Below are 21782 nucleotides of genomic sequence, written 5' to 3'. Positions count from 1 at the left end.
CCCTCCCCTCCCCTCCCCTCCAGAAAGATATGTATGTCCATTTATCAATGGCAAAATAATTATTAGCTATAACCCATGCAAATTAACCCATTCATTCTGTCTATGATCTAACTATAAGATAACTGCAGATGGGAAAGTTGGTTCAGTCTTAAAGGAATTTGATTTGGTCAGGAACTGCTGAGTATCTGTTATTTATCATTTTATTTGTGAAAGGGGAAAATGACTAATTCCTGTCTCACAGGAGAGATGCAACAGCACAGTGTGATTTATGAAGTCCTCAGATGGTTTTATACTGAGTAGCATATAAACATATTTGTGCATTAACATTTGTCTAGAAGACACCATTAAGATCTTACATGTCTAGGAAGTTATGAACAAAACTGCCCATCTGCTTCACTTGGCAAGTTCATAGTTTTGGAGCTGAAATCAATCTACTTGTACAAGCAGAGGCTAGAATTAAATGAATTGGATGGACATAGTTATTTGCAATGCTATATAAAACCAACATTGCACATGTGTTGTAATAAAATGGATGGAGATTACAGAAAGAACTATGACGCTCTACTACACAAGGAGTTATTTTATCTGATTCTTATAATTCTTTCTAATAAATCTTTACTTGATGTTTTAAAAATTAGTTACTATGGGGAGTAAATCTCTTTCATGAATATACAGAAATATGTGATTCTGATTTCATATTGAAGTCTCTAGGCACCATATTATTAAAAATAATTTAATAATATAGACTTAGTTTATATGCAAATCTAGGATAACAATACTATTTTTAGCATATGCAGAAAAAATTTCATCAAATAGAAAGATTCTAGAACTGGAACCAGAACTGGAAATTATTTTTCAGCTACTTGTAATGCAAAGTCCTTGCTGGAAAGGAAATCTTTCCCTTTAGGCATCCTTTCACTCACTGGACTATTTCCATTAATCAAATGTAGCACAGAAAAACCTCTGTGTTGGGTAAGAAAAGATGAAAAAAACAAAGCAAAACAAAAAACAGAGAGTGAGAAAAAGATGAAAAAATTGCTAAGTATCTGAGCAATTTCCACTTCTTCTTTGGAGTTTATTTATGTTTCCTTTTTAAACTGCTTGTTTCTGCCAAGAAAAAAAGAAATGAATAAACTATTGTCCCAAGATGTATTCTACGTGTCAGAATATACTGTAAACTTCAGAGGTATATGCTGCTGAAAACATACACTTCAAAGAAAAGCACAATTGATCAGCAATTGCAGACAAAAACTAACAGCTCATAATTTCCCGCTAAAAACATACTTGCTTACTGCTGGTGCACCTTTTTACTCAATGTGATCTTAAATTTAGTATTTTTCAAGATTAGTACTTGAGGCCATGGCAAGTAAATAATAACTTTCAAAGACAGTTAATATTTTAATTGAAGAACACCAATCTTTGCTATCATGCCCTGCAATAATTATTTTTATCACCCTGCTGAACCCAGTGTCTGCAAGATCACCAGTTAGAGCCAGTACTGTCCAACAGTTAGAAAAATAATCCACTAACACAGGGAATTTGGTCAATGCAAAGTGTGGAAATCTCAGGAAGTTTAACTGTTTTTTTTTTTGCCCCTGATTCAGGGCAAAGTCAGTTTTCATCTTATGTCCTGCTGATTTCCAGATTCCACATATTCCTGTTTTGATTTCTGTCTTGAACAAGAGTGTTTCCCTAGTTCACTCTATTGTAGTATTAGCATCTTTATAGTGGCTACGATCATTTTTATTCTATCAGAATTCTCATATAATTATTGTTTTTAAGGTGCTTTGACAATGGGAAATTTTAAAATAATTATAAAATAAAATTTGAATATGCAATTCGAAAGCTAAATGATGATTTGACAGAGAAAACCATTTGCATTGTGTTGGGCACAGACACATTCTGTTACAAATTCTCAAATTTTAGCTGCATGTGCTCGAATGTGGTCTGTTCTACTACACTGTTAACTACAATCCTTGTAAAGTCCTTAGATAAATATCTATCTCTGTGCACTAAAAATCAACATTTTTGACCTTTTGACACTTTTTGTAAATCTTGCACAGTCAGAACAGAAAACAGATTGTATTCATGACTGAGTGATGAAAGATTTTGTGAGAGAGATGGATAGAAAAATTTTAAAGGAACAAAGAGATGTATTTATCTTAACTTCTTAAACATATTCCACCTCTGAATCTTGTTATGAACGTCTTAGGGAAAATAAAAATGTCAATTAGAATAAAAACTACAACGGAAGTAAACTATCATTAGGCATGTTCTGCCACTGTCTGTGTATCCAGCTTAAAAATACTGTTCTATCTGCACTTCAGCTTTCACTGTGATGTCTAATGACATTTTTTCTCACTTTCAGGGACTCTAAAATATTGCTGAAAATTGAAGTCTTTTCTTTGCTTGAACTGCTAATTAGCTTTGTGTATATGGGATTTATGAAGTACTGGGTGTTTAAATCATAAATCTCAGATTAGATCTGCATGGAATTGCTCTGAATTGAAACACTGATAGATAAAAGCAGCATCTCAGTAAATACAAGTTTTGAGATTTGCATCTGTACAGATCTTATGGACAAAATTAATCTATAAATCTTTACCCAACAATTGTTGATTTCTCTTGTTTTAATTATACTTTCTTTAATTCCTTTAAATCCTTTATCCAAATTTCAGCAGAGTAATGGTTCTCTCCAAGAAATAATGAAAACAACATGCAGTGTTAGGACTCCCCATCTCCCTGGCTATTTTGCTGACAGAGAAGGAAAGGTTTGTACAAATCCTGCACAGCTTTTGCCACCTGATATCCAAGTGCATTGCCAAAGCAAGGGAGAAAAATGATATATCCATTTAATAATAAAGCTTATATTTTCATCCTCCTTAGATTGCGTAGACATTGTCTTATTAGGAATTCAGGCTGTTACAAAAAAAAAGTCTATGCAAAAGAGTTTTTATTGGCTTTGTGTCATGTTGCAGTACTTTTATTAGATGGTGACATAGCTGAGACAGCACCTGCTGCGTGGATTTGGGCTGTTCGCCAGAAAAGAAATAAAAAAGAAACGTGTGGTTTAAATCTGAGTGGCAATAGGCTTGCATTACTGTAACAAATACCCACATGCCTGAACAGTTGGAAAGTTAGAGTGAATCACAGTTGTAAGTATTGGGGATAAATGTATGTATAAATGGCATTGTTATCACTGTAACTTTCAGAACAACAAAGTTGAAATATCTCTTCTACATCTGTTCTCACATCTCCAAATGTGACTATTGAATGGTATTTTCTACCCAATTCAGATGAAAGCAGAGAACTTTTCTTCTCCTTTTCCTGTGGAATTGTTAGTTCTCTCTGATCCATTTTACTGCCAAAGCAATAGAATCTATAACAAAGAAAAAAGTATCACAGAATCACAGAATTGTAGGGGCTGGAAGGGACCTCCAGAGATCATCGAGTCCAACCCCTCTCTCAAAGCAGGTTCCCTAATCCAGGTTGCATAGGTAGGCATCCAGGCAGATCTTGAACATCTGCAGAGAAGGACACTCCACAACCTCTCTGGGCAGCCTGTTCCAGTCCTCCGTCACCCTTTCTGTGAAGAAGTTCTTATGCACATTTGTGTGGAACTTCCTATGCTTCAGTTTGTGGCCATCTTCCCTTGTCTTATTGCCACGCACTGCTGAAGAGAATCTGGCCTCATCCCTTTGCCTTCCACACCTTAGATATTTATAAACACTAATCAGATCCCCTCTGAGTCTTCTTTTCTCATGGCTGAACAGACCTAGTTTTCTCAGCCTTTCCTCATGTGAGAGGTTCTCTGCTGGACTCTCTCCAGGAGGTCTCTGCCTTTTTTGTACCGGGGAGTCCAGAACTGGACACAATACTCCAGGTGAGGCCCCACCAGGGTAGAGTAGAGGGGGAGGATCATCTCCCTCAACCTGCTGGCCACGGTCTTTTTAATAAACCCCAGGATGCCATTGGCCTTCTTGGCCACCAGGGCACACTGCTGACTCATGGACAACCTGTCATCCAACAAGTCCCCCAGGTCCCTCTCTGCAGAGCTCCTCTTCAGCAGGTCATCCCCCAACCTGTATTGGTGTAATCAAACTGTATTTTTCCTTATATCCTGTAAATCGGAAGTAGATGTAGATCTACTGCTGTATGAATGAGGCTGAAGATAGAGTTATATCTAGAAATATCTGTGAGTTTCTAGGGCTGTTTGTAGAAAAGCTATTCTCCATGTGTTAAAATTCACTCCTGAAGCCAAAGGAGCTCCACGAATCTAAAGCAAAATGTACTCTTCAGGTATGATATAAAGTATCATTTCTAATTTGTGAGTTCTGCCTTTCAGTTCTTTTTTCAGAATAATGGTATTTTGGTCTTTGAGACATCTGTTTGTATTAGCTCAAGGTCACTGATTTTATAGGTTTAAGCAAGACGACTGTAATTTGCTGTGAGGCATATTTATGTAATTGTCCAGTGTTTTAATGGGAGATGGGTAAGGCATAAATCAATTGATCTCTGTGTGGTAGTCTCACTCCTCTGGTAGACAGAGCACAAAAATAAAAAAATTCATATATTGAGTAATGGTACCTAATGCAAGCTTATTGTTTACATTACTTCTATTCACTTATTTACCAGATCTCTCAATGTTTTGGGGACTTTCTAAACATTCAAGACATTTTTATTGTGAGAAATATCATAGTGGTTGGAACTCATTAAGAGGTCCATGGCTATGTTTGGGAGATACAGTTAAATTTTCTTTCATTAGAAGTGTTAGAATTTGGAGATAAAGCAAAGTCCTAAACTTCTTTAATGTTTATGAGAAAAATCTCATTCAACTCAATGTTATGAAATTGTGTCTTTTTTTTTAGCTAGTAGAAGCACAATTTTCCCTGGGACTCTTTTCCAAAGTTAAAGGTGGTGTGGTAGTGAAGTAGTAAAGAAAATATAAAAGAAATGCCAACAAAGGGTCTTTTAACCTTGTTAACGTGAATGTTTAACAGTGTTTGAGGAAATGATTTTTCAATACCTTGAAACTGGCCACAATTCCTTCTGATGATGTCCTTCATATATACACAATCTTGCACCTCTGTCATCTCATAAAATGTGTATGTATTCTGTTTTGCATATGCTATTACATCTTTTGCTTTATGTTTTGAAAAGAGAATGAAAATAAGTGGAAAAAGGATTCTCCAAATATTTGGCATAATATTTAAAAATCTTAGCATGAATTCTAAAGTACTACTTCTGAAACTGAATCAGAAACAGACAGTCTTAAGCACTTTGCTCCCATCTCTTAGTGCTACCTTCTCTTTTTGAAAAGTAATGGATGCGGTTTTAATTTTATCTCATTTCTTCTGAGACTGGGCTATTCTTCCCAAACCCTCCAAGAGAGAGGTATTTACATTGCTATCGATCACTTAACCTGAAGCCCTTTCCTTCAGTCACTCTATCTGTGTTGCAAATGAGAATATTCATTAATTAGGCAAAAGAGACTATGTCAGCAAATATCCCTTAAACATGTGCTTCTTTAAAAGACAACACATTCAAGTACTGCAAACACAGATTTTCTGTTTGATGCATTTTGTCTTTGTACTGTTTATTGTACTAAACTGTTAACATGAGAAGCAATGTTTATTTATATGGAGATTAAAAAAAATAATGTTTAGGAACTTCACAAACTTAGAAACTGCGTTCATCATTTATTCTTGCATTTTAAATGTTATCTTTTGTTCTAGTCTTTAAAGCAGGTTCAGCTTGGCAGCATTAAACAGGGATGTTGTAGATATTATGCTGTCATTTTGCAAGTCATTTAAAGAGATCTGATGGCTTAAATGTTATAAAAATTGAAGGGACTGTAAAGGAGATCATAGAGGCAAGATCTGCTGTGATATTTAGTTTCAATATACTTCCAGAACAGAAGATGTAGTCCTGCCTATAACTGCAAGCTCGTACTGTCTGTTTGCAATAAGGAGAACACAAAAACATGGTATTTAGAGAACACATAGGTAAATTTAATAAAGGTTAAGTTCCACTTGTTTCCCAGAAGAAGCACTGGGAAAGAAAAACAATGAGCCTCTGAAATCAGGGAAATCTTGTAATTACAAAAAGATGATTCTGTCAGTGTAAACTCTCTTACGAATTAATTGTTCAACAGAGTTCAAAACGGATCAAGCCCCATTCCAGGGCTTGAGGGCTCTGAAATTTCTGAGACTTTGAAGTCTCTTTGAAGGTAAGGCTCTACTCTGCCTTCAAAGAACATGATTTTAAAATCCAAATTACAGACGTATAGCTTTGAGTGTGGGTACGGAGGGACAGGATCCTTTTTTCCTGTCCAAAAATTTCAGATTTTCCTGTCTGTGGAGTGTGTAGGAAAAAAGGCTGTAGGGAGACCTGATTATGGCCTTCTAGTACTTAAAGGGAGTTTGTAAACAGGAAGGAAAGCAACTTTTTGCACTGGTAGATAGGACAAGGGGGAACATTTTAAACTAAAGGAGGGGAGATTTAGATCAGATGTCTGAGGAAAGACTTTTGATGAAAGGGTGGTGAGGTGCTGGAACAGGTTGCCCACAGATGTTGTGGGTGTCCCATTCCTGTAGGTGTTCAAGATCAAGTTGGATGGGGCTCTGGGCAGTCTGATATAGCACTTGATCTAGCGGTTGGCAACCCTGCCTCAGCAGGGGAGTTAGAACTTAATGATACTTGAGACCCCTTCCAATCCAAGCCATTCTATGATTCTATGATTTTTATTGCAGACTATAGGTCAAGGACAGTCTTTCATTTGTATAACATATAAAGCAAACCATGCCTTATTTGAGTGGCACTTAAAGGTATCACATCAAAGGTATTTGAGAGTGTTGTATGTACATCTGTGGCAGAGCTTCAAATTTACAATTTTTTGCAGTTTCCAAGAAATAATGTTAATTATTGACTTCCTTCTGTAGTAGAATATTTCACTCATATTAGGATAGAGGCAGTCTTTTCCACAAGTAAAATTATGATGCTTTATTATAGCATGTAATAGCCCATATATTTCAGTCCAATTTAAGTAAGAGAGGAGGGGAAATCCATGAAATTAAGTTACTTGAAACAGGAAATGCTAAGTAACAATACTTCCACTAAGAAATAGCTGCCCTGCATTCTGTTTGATGGATACATTTTAGATATAGAAGTCTGTAAATAGCTATCTGTATTGGCAATTGCTGCAGTGTTCTGTGTTTTGTGAGGATTCAGTAAAAACGCTGCAAAGCTAGAGTCACTTTTTTTTTTTTTTTTTAACATCCATTTATCCTCTTCCCTGCCATGGAAGAAAGACATCTTTGTGCTAAGAATATTTAAGGTTTGTGCTGGGCAGCATGTATTCCCAGGAAGTAATTCCGCCATGGTAATCAAATAGTAGCAAAAATAACTTGTGAAAATGGAGTAAATAATTTAAATTATTTTCCAAGCCACACTCCTTCATACTTGGAAAGTCATAGCTGTCAGGCGAAGGCTCCCAGTAACTGGAGAAAGGAAACATAACTTCCATTTTCAAGAGAGAAAGGAAGACCTGGGGAAGTACGGGCCTGTGAACTTCACCTCCGTCCATGGGAAGATCATGGAATATATCCTCCTGGAAACTATGTTAAGGTATATGCAAGATGAGGAGGTGAAGCACAGCTTCACAAGGGCATTCACCATTGTGTCTGACCAGCATGGTGGCAACCCTGACTACAGAGGGGGGTTTGGAACTAGATGATCTTTGAGTTCCCTTCCAACCTAAGGACCTAATGATTCTATGACACACAGCAAAAAATTGTTCTTTCCTCTCTCCAGAACAAAATAGTATGTTCCATTATGTCCATTATCTTTCTCTTTTTCCTTCCTGATTTGCAAGAAGAAATTAATTAAACCTGTGTTAATATGACCTGCAAATTAATTTGAGTTTGGGTAGACACAAATGGGCACATTTTCAGTCCCACATTCCATATTACAGGAATAAACTCATAACCCCTTCACGGACTCTTTCATTATTGAAGAGTTTAATTTGAACAAGTTAGTTTTGCCTGAGAAAGAGTTTTAGATTTGGCCTATGCCAGACACAAGGTATTCCAAAAAGTTACCTTGCCTCAAATTTTTATTAGCTATGACATAAACAAAGATGTTGTCTGATAGTCGAACAGTTTATTTTTATTATTTTAAGGTTTATGCAGTATCTTAATTAATGGATGATTGTTGAAATGGCCAGGTTGGATGGGGTCCTGTGCAATCTGATCTAGTACTTGATCCAGTGACAGGCAACCCTACTTGTGGCAGGGAGGTTGGAACTTGATGATTGCTGAGGTTCCCTCCAACCCAAGCCCATCTATGATTCCATGAAAAGGATTTTTAATCGAAACATCTAATATATATTTTTAGTATGTTTACATTATCATTAAAATGATCAGAAGGGGAACATGACGTGAGACCTACTTAAAGAAATTTTGAATATCTGAGACATCATTTGCTTAATCACCGTTAATTTAAGAGAGCAACTTCTTCCAGATTGCCATGAGCACTAGATAGATTATCATATCTTTAAATCATGGCATTCTTATAAGCATCAAATTTGAAATAATGAATGATGTAACTTTTTGAAGCTCTTCTCTGACTTTTTTTTCTTTTATTTATCAATTTCTGTACAATCAATACTTTTATGCCCTACTGCCTATGTTGGGGTCTTCAAAACAATCTGCTTCATTAATGCCAGCAGTTGAATCAAAACCTTGATATCCTTGAAGTGGCAATAAAATATATGATTATATATATATAACTCTAAAAATGTAGCTAAGTTACTTGTCTTTCCCAAAGTCACTAAAATCTACTTCAAGCATATGTGAACTAATAGGTTGGGAAGCACAGAGCACAATCAAACTCTGAAATCTGTTTGGGAAGTGAATACATTTTCAGATGTTTAGTCAATGCTGATATCTGTGCTGCTGAGGCTATACTGCTAACTACAGTGTCTGCCTTGTAATTGTACCATATGTCAATCTGGCCTTCACTTGTTTGTTCTCTTTTTGGGGTTAAATTCACATTACTTTTGGTCTCATCCAACTGCAATAATATGTTAATAAGGAAAGGGACTTCCTTTGGAGCCATTGTTAACAAGGAATATAATTTACAAAATATATTAATATAATCAGATAGAAAATGACATTTACTGTTACAGATATGGATTTCCTGCAGCTAGAGAGAGGAACAGATTTTCAAAGACTGCCAGTGTAATACTTTCAGGTTCCCATCATCAGGTACTTGCAAATCACCCTTAATGCAAAGGTAAAAGTAAAGAACTTAAGTCTATCTAATAGCTAGGCAGTTACTAACTGTAAATACAGAGGGACATATAAGAATTAAGTACCATCTTATACCTTTTCATTATATTTTACTCTAAAGAGTCTGAACTGCAATTTGCTAAAATTAGGAAAGTGCTGAAATGAGTAAGTGTACAATTGGCAACAGCCACAACAACATTCAGAAGTGCTATATATGGCTGTGTATAAGCCTGATTAGCATGAGAATCAAAATTTGATACCGTGTCTGTAAGTATATCCTCAATTAAGTATAGCATGAGGAAGCATGACATGTGACATTATTCACAGGTTTCAAAATTAAGTATTTAGCTTTGACATTATTTCATCCCTATGCTTTAAGATTTAATAGCGTTCAGAAAAGAGCCATTATAGTTTTCAAATAATAAGAGAAGAAAGAATATTTCTGCGTTTCTTGGAAATTTTTATTTTTTTAACTACCTAATGAACTACATTGAAAATACAACATATTTCTTCCTACAGCATTAAAATGATAGTAAAGCCAAAATGATACATTCAGTATGTGTGCATTCTTATGAGTAACACAGGTAAGCTGCATGTGAATCATGCAGTCTAGTATCTGCATTTTTTATGAATTTCTTATTTAACTGGATTTCTTGGCTAGACACAAAGAATCCCATAATACATGCTAGATTAAACTAATTTAAACATTTTGTTTTTGTCTTTTTAATAAATCAACTACCAAATTTTAAACTAGAATAATTACAGAGAAATCAAAATATCTAATCATGTCATTCAGACCTTAATTCTTAACTTATATGTATTCATTCTAGAATGTAATAGAACAAATCCAGCTTTCTCTATGTATGCTTTCTAGCAACAAATGTTGCAACAAAATGTATAGAAATACTGGCTAAAGACTTATATTTTAAAATTTCACTATTATTTTTAAAGTGATATATATAATATATATATATATTATTTTTCTATTTCACAAAATATTTGCAAAGATTTATTGTAGATTTTTAAACAAATATAATAAAAATAACGTATAATAACAAAAATATTGCAGCACATTTCTACTAAGTTTCTGTACGTTTAAAATTATGCAGAAAACTCTTATACTTTTAAGCTCTTCTTTCAGATACAGTCTGATAGACAAATATGTTGCCATGTGACAACCAAGCCAACACAGTTGACCAGGATCCCATCCCAGGGAGAGTGACACAGACACAGATGCTGTGGAGTCAACTCTCGTTTACTGAAACGTTCGCACTGTGTTTCATACCTGTACAACCGCTGCGCATGCCCGATCGCACCCGAGTAATGCGCTCACATGCCCACTGCCCCCCCTTTAACCCGCCTAGCACGAGGCATCATGTCAGCAAGCACGAGGCATCATGTCAGCAAGCACGTGCCTTACTGTGATTGTGAAACCGGACACCCTTCCTTTTGTTTACCGTGCCCATCAGCACACATCCCCCTACCACTTTTACCCGCCTCACGAATAGACAGATGGACAAACTTTATTGGCAGATAGATATCACACTTCATTTTCCTAGTGAATAAGTCAGTTACATTGGAAAAACGAGCTATATAAACGCAGAGGTTAGAAGAAAACAGATGGTATGCATTTCAATGCCTTGTGGCTCTTTGGTCTTTAAACATTTGTCTGAACCTGTTTCCTGTAAGTAAAGAGTCTGTATTTTTTGATACCTTCAATTAAATGAAGACCCAAATAGTGAGGAAATAATGATGGAATAATGAATTTTAGAGATTGTTCTGTCATTTAGAAGACTTTAAAAATGCTCTCTGTGTATTTGGCCTATGATAGTTTTTATCATAGGAAAGTCTGCTTAAAATGAGGACTACATAAAGGAAATTATAAATAGAATCACAGAATCACCGAAGTTGGAAAAGACCTCTACAATCATCAAGTCCAACCGTCCACCTATCACCAGTATTTCCCACTAAACCATATCCCTCAGTACAACATCTAAACATTTCTTGAACAGCTCCACGGTTGGTGACTCCGCCACTTTGCTGGGCAGCCCCTTTTAGAATCATAGAACCATAGAATCATAGAATGGTTTAGGTTGGAAGGGACTCCAAGGATCATCAAGTTCCAACACTCCTGCCGTAGGCAGGGCCACCAACCTCCAGATCTGGTACTAGACCAGGTTGCGCAGGGCCCCATGCAACCTGGCCTTGAACACCTCCAGGGATGGAGCATCTACGACCTCTCTGGGCAGCCTGTTCAAGCACCTCACCACTCTCTCTGTAAAGCACTTCCCCCTGACATCCAATCTAAACCTTCCCTCCTTGAGCTTAAAACCATTCCCCCTTGCCCTATCACTGTCTATCCTTGTAAAAGGTTGATTCCTCTCCTTTATATTATCCCCTTTAAAATACTGGAAGGCTGCAATGAGGTGTCCTCACAGCCTTCTCTTCTTCATGCTGAATAAGCCCAGCTCCCTCAGCTGGTCTTCATAGGGAAGGTGCTCCAGCCCTCTGAAAGAGGGCCTGACCACACCCTCCGAGAAGAAGTATTTCCTAATGTCCAACATGAATCTCTCCTGGTGCAACTTGAGATTATTCCCTCTAGTCCTATCACTAGTTACACGGGAGAAGAGGCTGACTCCCACCTCACCACAACCTCCCTTCAGGTAGTTGTAAAGAGCAATAAGGTCATGCCTGAGCCGCCTCTTCTTCAGGCTAAATAATCCCAGCTCCATCAGCTGTTCCTCATAAGGCTTCTGCTCCAGATCCCTCACCAGCTTCGTTGCCCTTCTCTGAACAGCCTCCAGGGCCTCAATGTCTTTCTTGTAGTAAGGGACTCAAAACTGAACACAGTACATCAGGTGTGGCCTCATAAGCGCTGAGTACAGAGGGATGATCACCTCCCTGATCCTGCTGGCAGTACTAATTCTTATACAAGCCAGGATGCCATTGGCCTTCTTGGCCACCTGGGCACACTGCTGGCTGATGTTCAGCCGAGAGTCAAGCAATACCCCCCTGTCCATTTCCTCTACACAGTCTTCCAGCCACTCTGCCCCAGGCCTGTACTGTTGCCTGGGGTTGTTGTGGCCGAAGTCCAGGACCTGGCACTTGATCTTGCTGAACTTCATTCCATTGGCTCCGGCCCAGCGATCCAGGCTGTCCAGATCACTCTGTAAGGCCTTACTACCCCCAGGCAGATTGCCACTTCCTGCCAACTTGGTGTCATCTGCAAACTGACTGAGAGTGCACTCAATCCCCTAATCAAGATCATCAATAAAGATATTGAACAGAACAGGCCCCTGTATCAACCCCTGGGGAACACTATTCATGACCAGTCACCAGCTAGATTTAACTCCATTCATCACCACTTTCTGGCCCTGGATATCCAGAGAGTTCCTTACCCAGCAAGGAGTGTATCTGTCCAAGCCATGTATAAACAGGGAAAGGTAAAACTCTCAAGCAACCATGCAAAATATGTTCCCAAATGGCTTATTCTTCAATTAAGATATTTTGTACTACTTATTTTTAAGAAACCCCCTCCCATTTCTATTGATAGAAACATTGGTATTCAGGTCTACTTGCAGATGGATGACAGAGTGTGAGCACTGAAGTTTTATGTTACTGCTATCCTAATATCAGAATCAATGACATTATACAAACCTGGCTCACGCCCATCACCTGCAATTACAATGAACTGCTGTTCATTGCATATGTGGTTGTTGTTTTTAAGTCACAGGGGATTAAGAAAGAGAGAAAAATGTACTACAGTCCCAACTCATGAAGGAGAATGTGTGTGAGAGTCACACACAGTGTATATTTAGTTACTTACGATGAGCCCCAGCCACAAGCCATCAGCTTACAGTTTCTCTCACAATCACCTTCATTGGCTATTCATGAAAAGGTCATGAATAGCAGGATTATATCACTTTGTTTTTGTGCCCTAAATAGGAGCTATTAAATAGTCACTTGCCAGATTAGTATTATTAACTGTTTGCTAGGTTATGTTTTACGAATAGTGCTTTCCTTGTTCAGCAGAGTGGAGAACTGGAAATGGATTAAGGGGTAATATGAACATCAAATTGTTTGTATGACAGGAAATAGTTGGGATACATTGTCAAGATTAGTTTGAATAATAGAGCAGAATACTAGCCTACTGTATGGACTAAAGTACTTTAAATGATTATTCAGAACAGATCTGTGCTTCTAATATCCACATTGCCTGCTTTGATTTTACATATTTGTAGATTTTAAGTTGTCAAAAGAGCATCTGTATCTTAAACTAATGATGAGCAGACGATAAGACAATGAATTAAAGAGTGACCTAGAATAAAAGCCATAATTTCTAATTTTTTTAAAGAGACAATCAAGCATTCTCAAACATAATTATAAATGTTGAAAATACTTTAAGGCGTAAACCATTTGCAGCATTAATGTAAAATATCCCAAAGGTTCAACTCATTTCTCATTACATGCATACCACAATCTGAGTCTGAATTTGCCCTGTATGATAAATTTCTGGAAGCATTTTAGGCAACTAAAGGCTAAGATTAAGTGGAAGAAGTTAAAACAGGGCAAGAAGTCCTTCGCTATTGAAAAATTATTTGCCTTTGTTGATAGACAACAAATTTGTGGATTTTCTTGATCATATTTATTCAAGGACCGAGTTTCAGCGAACATTTCCAAGTAAGTGTAGTTGTAGCAGGTAAATTGAAGTGTTTGTGTGACTTTTGAAGTTGTTCTCTTGTTCCAAAAACTGCTATCTTACTAACAAAACATGTCAATAATGTTGATGAATTTGTGTCAAGATGATTGTTCTAGAAACAATCAGACATTTTTTCAAAGGTCTTTTTATCAAAAAAATTTTTTTTTTCTGTGTAGAACGCAAGAGGAAGAAATATCAATTCAGAAAGAGAAAATCTGATTTTTTCTTCTAGTATAATATTATGGGAATTTAATAATTATTTTCCTGTTGTTCTGTTTCAGAACTGTAAATACATGGTCTCTCAGAAGGTAATGGTTCCTATTTATTTCCATGGAAACTACAACAGATACCAAGAACACAGGAACACCATTTGATAGAGCAAATTCTCAGCTACAAAACACTTTTTTTCAACAGTCACCAGCATTGGCTATGCATTTTCACCAGAGATGAATAAGAACATGCACTGTAAAAATCTGTGTCATCAGAAGCGATCCACTGTTTTACAACTCCTATGACAGTTTTGTAGCTAGGGATATGTTGTTCATGCAGTCCATCTTTCATCAGCCCAAACAGATGAAAATCACAAGGTATCAAATCCAGACAAGTTAGTGTGTCTAGTAGAACAATATGCTACACAGTATTCACACTATTATGGGGACTGGCGTTATTGCAAGAAAAATGTTTTCTTCTCTGGCTTGATTCTGGATGTTCAAGCCTTCAGCTTATTCAGTGTTGTAGTGTAGTGGCCAGAGCTGATTATTTGTCTGAGTTGCAAAAAATCCCAAGGGATCACCTCTTTCTTATCCCACAAAAGAGTGCACAACATTTCACTCACTAAGGGTCATGTCTTTAGCTTTTCCTTCAAGGGAGAATTCACAAGTCACCACTCCAAAACCACTATAGTTTTGACTCTGACTTGTAGTGGTGACACCACATCTTGTCAGTGCTAATGATGCAGTTGAGGTAACCGTTACCTTCAGCCTCGTATTTGTTCAGTAGGTCCTTACTATACTTGCATATAGTGGTCTTTCTGTTCCTGAGTAAGCATTTGTGGGACCCAGCTGATGCAAACTATGTGATATTCTAATGCTGTTGCCATCATTTCCAACACATTGAAGCCAATATTCATACACAGTTCCCTGATCATAATACTCTGATTTGCATGAGTGAGCTGACTGAGGCACTCTTCACTTTGTGGTGTGACAGCTGTGCATGGCCATCCAGAATGTGGCTTGTCTTTCATGTTTCTGTTGCTACTACTGAAACACAACACTCACTGCCTCATTGTGCTCACATCCATTGTTTGGTGTCCACAAACATTCAGCAAGTATTGATGAATGTCAGTGGGTGCAATTTTTTCCACATGGAGGAATTGAGTGCAACACCTTTGCTTCATACACACTTCCATATCAGATGTCATTTTGTCCAGCTGCTCCTCTGCTGCCATCTGTCATGCCACAACTGAACATATTGGAATATTGGTGGGAAGTTCAACCTCTGCTGGCATACCACCAATATCTACCTCTGTTACCATGGCCCAACATAATAAAGTAGGAGGCATTACTTTCAGAGCAGTCTCTGTACAGTATGGAAATACCAGCATTTACTTTCAAATTGAAGACCAGTTCTTAGCCACTCTACAGTTATAACATTTCTTTGTTCATTAAACCTTAAAATATATTTTTACTGGTAAAAAATAGAATAAGACTTATATGAAAAATGAAAACATTTTAGTGGTAAGTCACTTCTGCAAACATTGAATCAAAGAGTTAATATTTAATTAAATAAGAAAATAACATTTGAATTACAATAAACAATGCATCAAACATTCTCAAAATTGCAAAGAAAAACCAAAAACATCTCACAGAATAAAAAGCATGACTGTTAACATATTTGTCCTAAAAGGCTGACAGGTAAAAGGATACATGCTAGGATTTGACTAAATATGTTTGTTTTCATTATAGTTATGAGCGACCTGGACAAGAAATATCAAATATTCCTTTTCTCATTCTCTTTTGTTTTATGTATATCATGTTTGTTTAAGCACTGGTAACAACAAAATTATCCCTAAAATTAAGAGATGAAAATTCTTTTAGCTTCTTTCTTAATATAAATTTGAAATATTCACAACTAAATCACACTCACCAGTGACCACAGGATCTTAGGATAAGAGAACTCTGGATATCTCTAGTCCAAGGCTTTGCCCATAGCACTGGTTATGAAAGAGGAGGAGTTAGTTTCCCCCCAAAGTCTTTTCTAAAACAAATAGGTCTTAGGCCCCTGACCTTTCCTCCAGTGGGCTAGTGCTCCACTTTGAACTGGATACTATATTGTTAGTATACTCAGAAAGGAGAAGTAGAGATATGCATAAAAGCAGATTGTCACAAATAAGTGACAGTGTAAGCTTTTTCAGAGGGAGGAGAATTCCTGTATTAAAAACACTGTAACTTTTCCAGCAAACATCTTTGTGATATGCAGAATGCATGTAAAGTTGTTCAAAAGAACATTGCATGTAAAGGTGTTTGAAAGCGTGTTACGTGCATGTATAGTCAGATGAACAGGTAGGACTTGAAACCAAAGTGCCACAACATACAAACTGACATAAACCCTCGAGAATGAGGATGGACTTTTCTTCTTAATAAATGCCTTTACAGAAAAATGGGTCAATAAAAATGCTGCCTTTTCCAACCCAGACAGTAGCCTAAGCAAGACTGCACACAGGGTGATTTGCAAAGCATGATCAAAATAAAAAGTTAATGTCATGCAGCTCAAAATATGGTGTTTTCTCTATAAAATTGGTGAGGAAGCTACAAATTTCTTCTTTAAACTCCTAAACTTCTTTTATTTTTAAATTCCCTGATTTTCTCAGAAAGCAGCACTGGGTGCAAAGAAACTGTATTCTCATTTCTGAGAATGTCACATATTTTTATGTTTGCAATAATACAGGCATAGTTGTGTCATATTTCTATATAAAGAAGCAACCTGAGAGGGGGGAAAAATCCCCTAAGTGGAATAACATACTAGTGCAAAGAGGCTATCATAAGCTATTTCCATAAAAATATATACTTTCAAATTTGTACATTCCAAAGAGTTTTTTAAATTTCATCACTCAGATCAGTACATTTATGTCACTGAAACATTCAAGACAATGTGTTTCCCTTTTGCTCCTTCACATTAAACTCATTTACGGATTTGTGCTGCCCACATTGTTCAGAAGTTACAGCAATCACAGGGCCACAGATTGATTGTTTCAAGAAAATGGAAACTGTGCCAGGGCATATTCATTTCACTATTTTCTTGTGTATTTCTCTGTTAGCATCTGCAGTTTGCATTTGTGAAATTGTCTAGGATACATGATATCTCTAGCAGACAAATCGTTAGTAATTTTTCCACATTCTCCCATTAAAAGCACAATAGAAAGCCTATCTACAGGAAACTTACAATGCCGCATCCAACCAGACAAATTTAGCAGCTCAGAAATATACTTGTACAGCTAAAAATCCAGAGATGGATATAAACTCCAGGAAACTGGCTTGAAATGCTGAAATTTTAACTTGCACCTTCATCTGTGAATCCACGAATCCACTGAACTGCTTTTTTTTTTTTTTTTTTTTTTTTCCTATTAGATTTAACTGATATTTTCTGCACTGGGGTGGTCAGACATACCAGTCACTACATACTCAAATACAAAGTTACTATCCATTTGACAATGAATCCATCTATCACTGCTTACAGAGAAAAGACACATTACTTTTGTTGCAGTTTTCATTGGAAGCATAAGTCTGTTTTTAACAATAGTTAGGAAGAAACAATAGAGGTTTCCTTGCTCACATTAATTATACCTGTGCTACATGTCACTTACTGTCAGTTTCCTCTTTGAAAAGAAATTCCAACCCTGTGGCATGCATGAAAATGCACCTGCCATTTCAATGAATCTCTGCCTGCTCCTTGTAAATTGATACCTCTGTTTTATTACCTTCAGTGTAACACAGTCTTTTGTGGTGAATTTATTTCTCCCCTCCCCCTTCTAATGAATAGACTCATTGCAGAAAATTGAGTGGTTAAACTTTTGTTTATCTTGGCTGTCTGCAGAGATGCAGAAGCATGTTGGCTAGTCAGAAGGGAGATTCCTTTATATGCGACATGAAAATATAAATATTTTTTCTGAGTTTCTGTTCAGATACCAGTCTCAAAACAGAACATACCCATACCCATCCTAACCGTTTTCCTATGACTTAGGGCTCTGTGGGTGCATCCCTCGGAGGCTGATTGCTGAGCAAGTTTAACACGAACTTCAGGAAAGAGGAGGGGGAAGTTATTTAAAAGAACTAGTGTGTAAGTGTCTTCTAGCTAATGGAGCTAATTGCTGATTAGAAAAACAGACATGAGTTAAGAACACCTGAACCAAGATCTAATATTTGCATTTCTAGAGAGGAGAGTGCAAATAAAAAAACAGTGAAATAAGTGAATATTTTAATGAAAGCTGTGAGAATTTGAAGGAAAACCAACAAAACAAAACAGATTGTGATTCACATTAATATATAGCTCTTTGATTTTACCTGCTAAAACAAAAGAATAGGGGACTCAAAATTGGGAAAATGTCAACGTGCTTATTCTGTTTACATTTTAAAAAATAATTTGCTTTCTCTCTGTTCCCTTACTGTTCTTATAACTAAAATAAATCTACTCTTCCTGACATCAGCCTGCACTATATGAATATCATGCACTCAGCAGGGCAAGATCCTTTAAGACACTCTTTCATCCATGGTGTACAGATAGGCCTGTATGGAACCTTGCAACTTTTTAGCAGTACACAGCTCAAGGGCAAAAAAGACTGAATCTAGCTGAGAATCTCCTGAGTAACTCTGAGAACACTCACTTACAGGACAAGTGAGGGGCAATGTGAAGTTTTATTCAGAGTTAAGAAGTATCATCTAAAATAAGAAACAAGCAAGCAAAAAACTCTTGTCTGTCTTTAGTGCTGTCACGTGTCATTGTACCAATGCAAACTTTTCTTCCCCATGCTTGTATTATACTTCCAGTTGGTTTTAAATTACTTGAATTAGGAAAGAGACAATGATTTCTGTAACAATTGAATAGGAACAGACAAGGTAGTTCTGGGCAGCAGATGTTTCAAGTAATATCTGCTTTTTCTAAAGTGAGTGTTGTTACAGTATAGACAATTTTTGGGTCTCTTTGGCTGCCCATTTTCATTGAAATCAATGTTGAAACACTACTGAGCTGATATTTCATTCTGAGCTTGGATCCACTGAAATAAAAGGAGAGAATCTGAATCAAAATCTGTGTGAATAATAGTGTTACTCTAGATCTCATGTTTAAAATGATTTCATGTTTAAGACACAGTGATAGTACATTCTGAAATGTAAACCAAATCCAGATAGAAGTATAGAGGGCTTTAGAAAAATGTTTGAAATTAGTGCTCACAATTTGTTTCACCTGAGTGTAGTTTTGTCAGCCTAAGTATACCACTCTTCTCTGTGTTCTTGGATGGATTCTGCCACTCCCGGTATTACTGAGTTTGGGAACTGCTGGGCTTATGCCAACAGGATTTGTGGGTAGGAAGTAAAGAGGAGAACAACAATGAAATGTGTATACAATGGAGAGTAAATTTGTTACACAGCTGTGGTTGAGTAATCCCTAGAGTGCGAGTCCAAGGAAATACAACAGCCATGTTCTGAATGGCTTGGTGCCACAAGAGCAATTTCCTTCAAATACTGATTCTACTCAGTGTTAACCCATAATACATGAATCATCAAACCAAATTCATTTCAGATATAAAATTCTCTTCATTCCACAGATTTGATTACTGGGACTAGGTAGAATGTAGCATGGTGGTATGCAATTCTCATAAAAAGACTTGCATGTGACTGTAGCCAGAAGAGTGTGAATGTAGACCTTCAGGAACAAAGTACTGGAAATTGCATGACTGTGGCTTTGGTTTGATAGAACAACAACTGAATGATTCTCTTATAAAAAGGAACAGTCTAGGTAATGGTTACCAGGACTGTGAAAAAAAACAGTGTATACATCTTACTAAGATATTCACATGAAAATAAAGTCACTTTTACCTGTGATTCTTACTGCTTCACATTTTCTAATTTTCAAGACATTGTCTTGAAATAGTACTTTTACATGTGACAGTTGTGACTGAAGCTTGTCCTCTTTTTTTTATCCTGTAGCAATGAAATTGGGTGATTACTTTGCAGTCTTTGCCAGAGCTTTACAAAGCTTTACCTCATTCTAGAGGTAATACACTAAGGAATATATTGGGCACACTGGGTAATGGACTACAATTGAAGTAATTAAACAAATAAAGTAAGTGGAGCTTCTTGCAGGCAGATTCTGAGAAAAAGAAAGAAAAATGTAGCATAAATGATCATAAAGAACACCTAGAACTGTTTCAGCAATATGGATAGCAAAGACAGAGAATTAAGGCTTTATTAAAGGGCCAAAGCATCCAAATCCTGTCAAATAGCTTTGCCATTTTCTAACTTCTAAAGCATATCTTTCCTGATTATTGTTTCTGTTCTGCATGAAAATAATTTCAATAACAGAAGGAAAAGTCAATGAACTCAGTGTGTAGGCAACTGAATTTTATTCACATACTCCCTGTCTGTAAAAAGGAAATTTTTATACATAAATTTTTAATATACATCCTACATGGTAAATGGATAAGTTTCCAATGCTGTCAAAAGGTTGTTTAAATGTCTTCAGACTGGAAGTTAGGAGTTTGAATTTTATATTTGGATACTATGCAGGCCAGACTGATGAACCAGAGCTGAGCAGTATCTGAGAGCATAATGTAGACACAAAGGAAATTATGAAAATATCTATCTGAGTGGTGAGTGAGGATTGACTATGCAAATGTGCGAATGTATAACAGGAACTGGTAATAAAGTAACTGAAGCTAAGTGACTATGAGAGTATTAAGATACATAAAATAAGTTGCATAGCCTTAATTTCTCTTGACAGGATTGTTGTTACTATGCCAAGTCTTTCATTCTTTTCATTCAGGCCACATGGCCAACAGGACCCAATAGGCAGATCCCTATGAAAGAACATTCTGGAGGCTCTCGTTACCCATCTTAGAACCTACTCAAGCGCTGGATAAGGACATTGCTGGTTCTGTTTCTAGTGTAGTAAGGTACACTTTGTATTAAGAGATTCATAATATCTAGATTTGGGATATTTTAAAGCATCCCACAACATCTTGCACTTTTCCTTTTATAAAGGGTAGGTGAAGTACCGTGTCTAGGTTTCTACCCACACTAAATGAACTTGCCCTGCTGGTGTATCACAAAACACATCTGCTCTGTCTGTTTCTTACTTTAATTCTTATTAACTGGGCTGTTATCACCCTACCTGTTAGTTTGTCTAAAATTAGGCACTCAGGAGGAATGACTTGACAAAAAATGGCAGTGCCAAGACAAGCTTTCTTTACTCATTCGCTGGAATGAGTATCATGACCTTGCATAACTATAGGGTGGAGATTTAATTGTCTGTTAGGCTCCTGTTTGCATATACCTAAAGCTTTCATGCTGACTGCAAGTTCCACATGTTTCAGATTGTAAATTATGATGGTTATCACTAGACTAAAGTCAGGCTGTTTCCTATAAAATCCAGATTTTATAAACAATCACAGTAATATATAATTATATAATTATGTAGAATAATTGAAATGAAGTTTGTTAACTCTTTTTCCCTTCCCATATTATACTTTTATATGTATAAATGTATATATTTCATATATATAGTTCATATATATATATGCT

This window comes from Numida meleagris, chromosome 6 (assembly GCF_002078875.1).
Source record: "Numida meleagris isolate 19003 breed g44 Domestic line chromosome 6, NumMel1.0, whole genome shotgun sequence".
NCBI lineage: Eukaryota > Metazoa > Chordata > Aves > Galliformes > Numididae > Numida > Numida meleagris.
The sequence above is the reverse complement of the archived record's forward strand: the minus strand, read 5'-3'. Positions refer to the sequence as shown.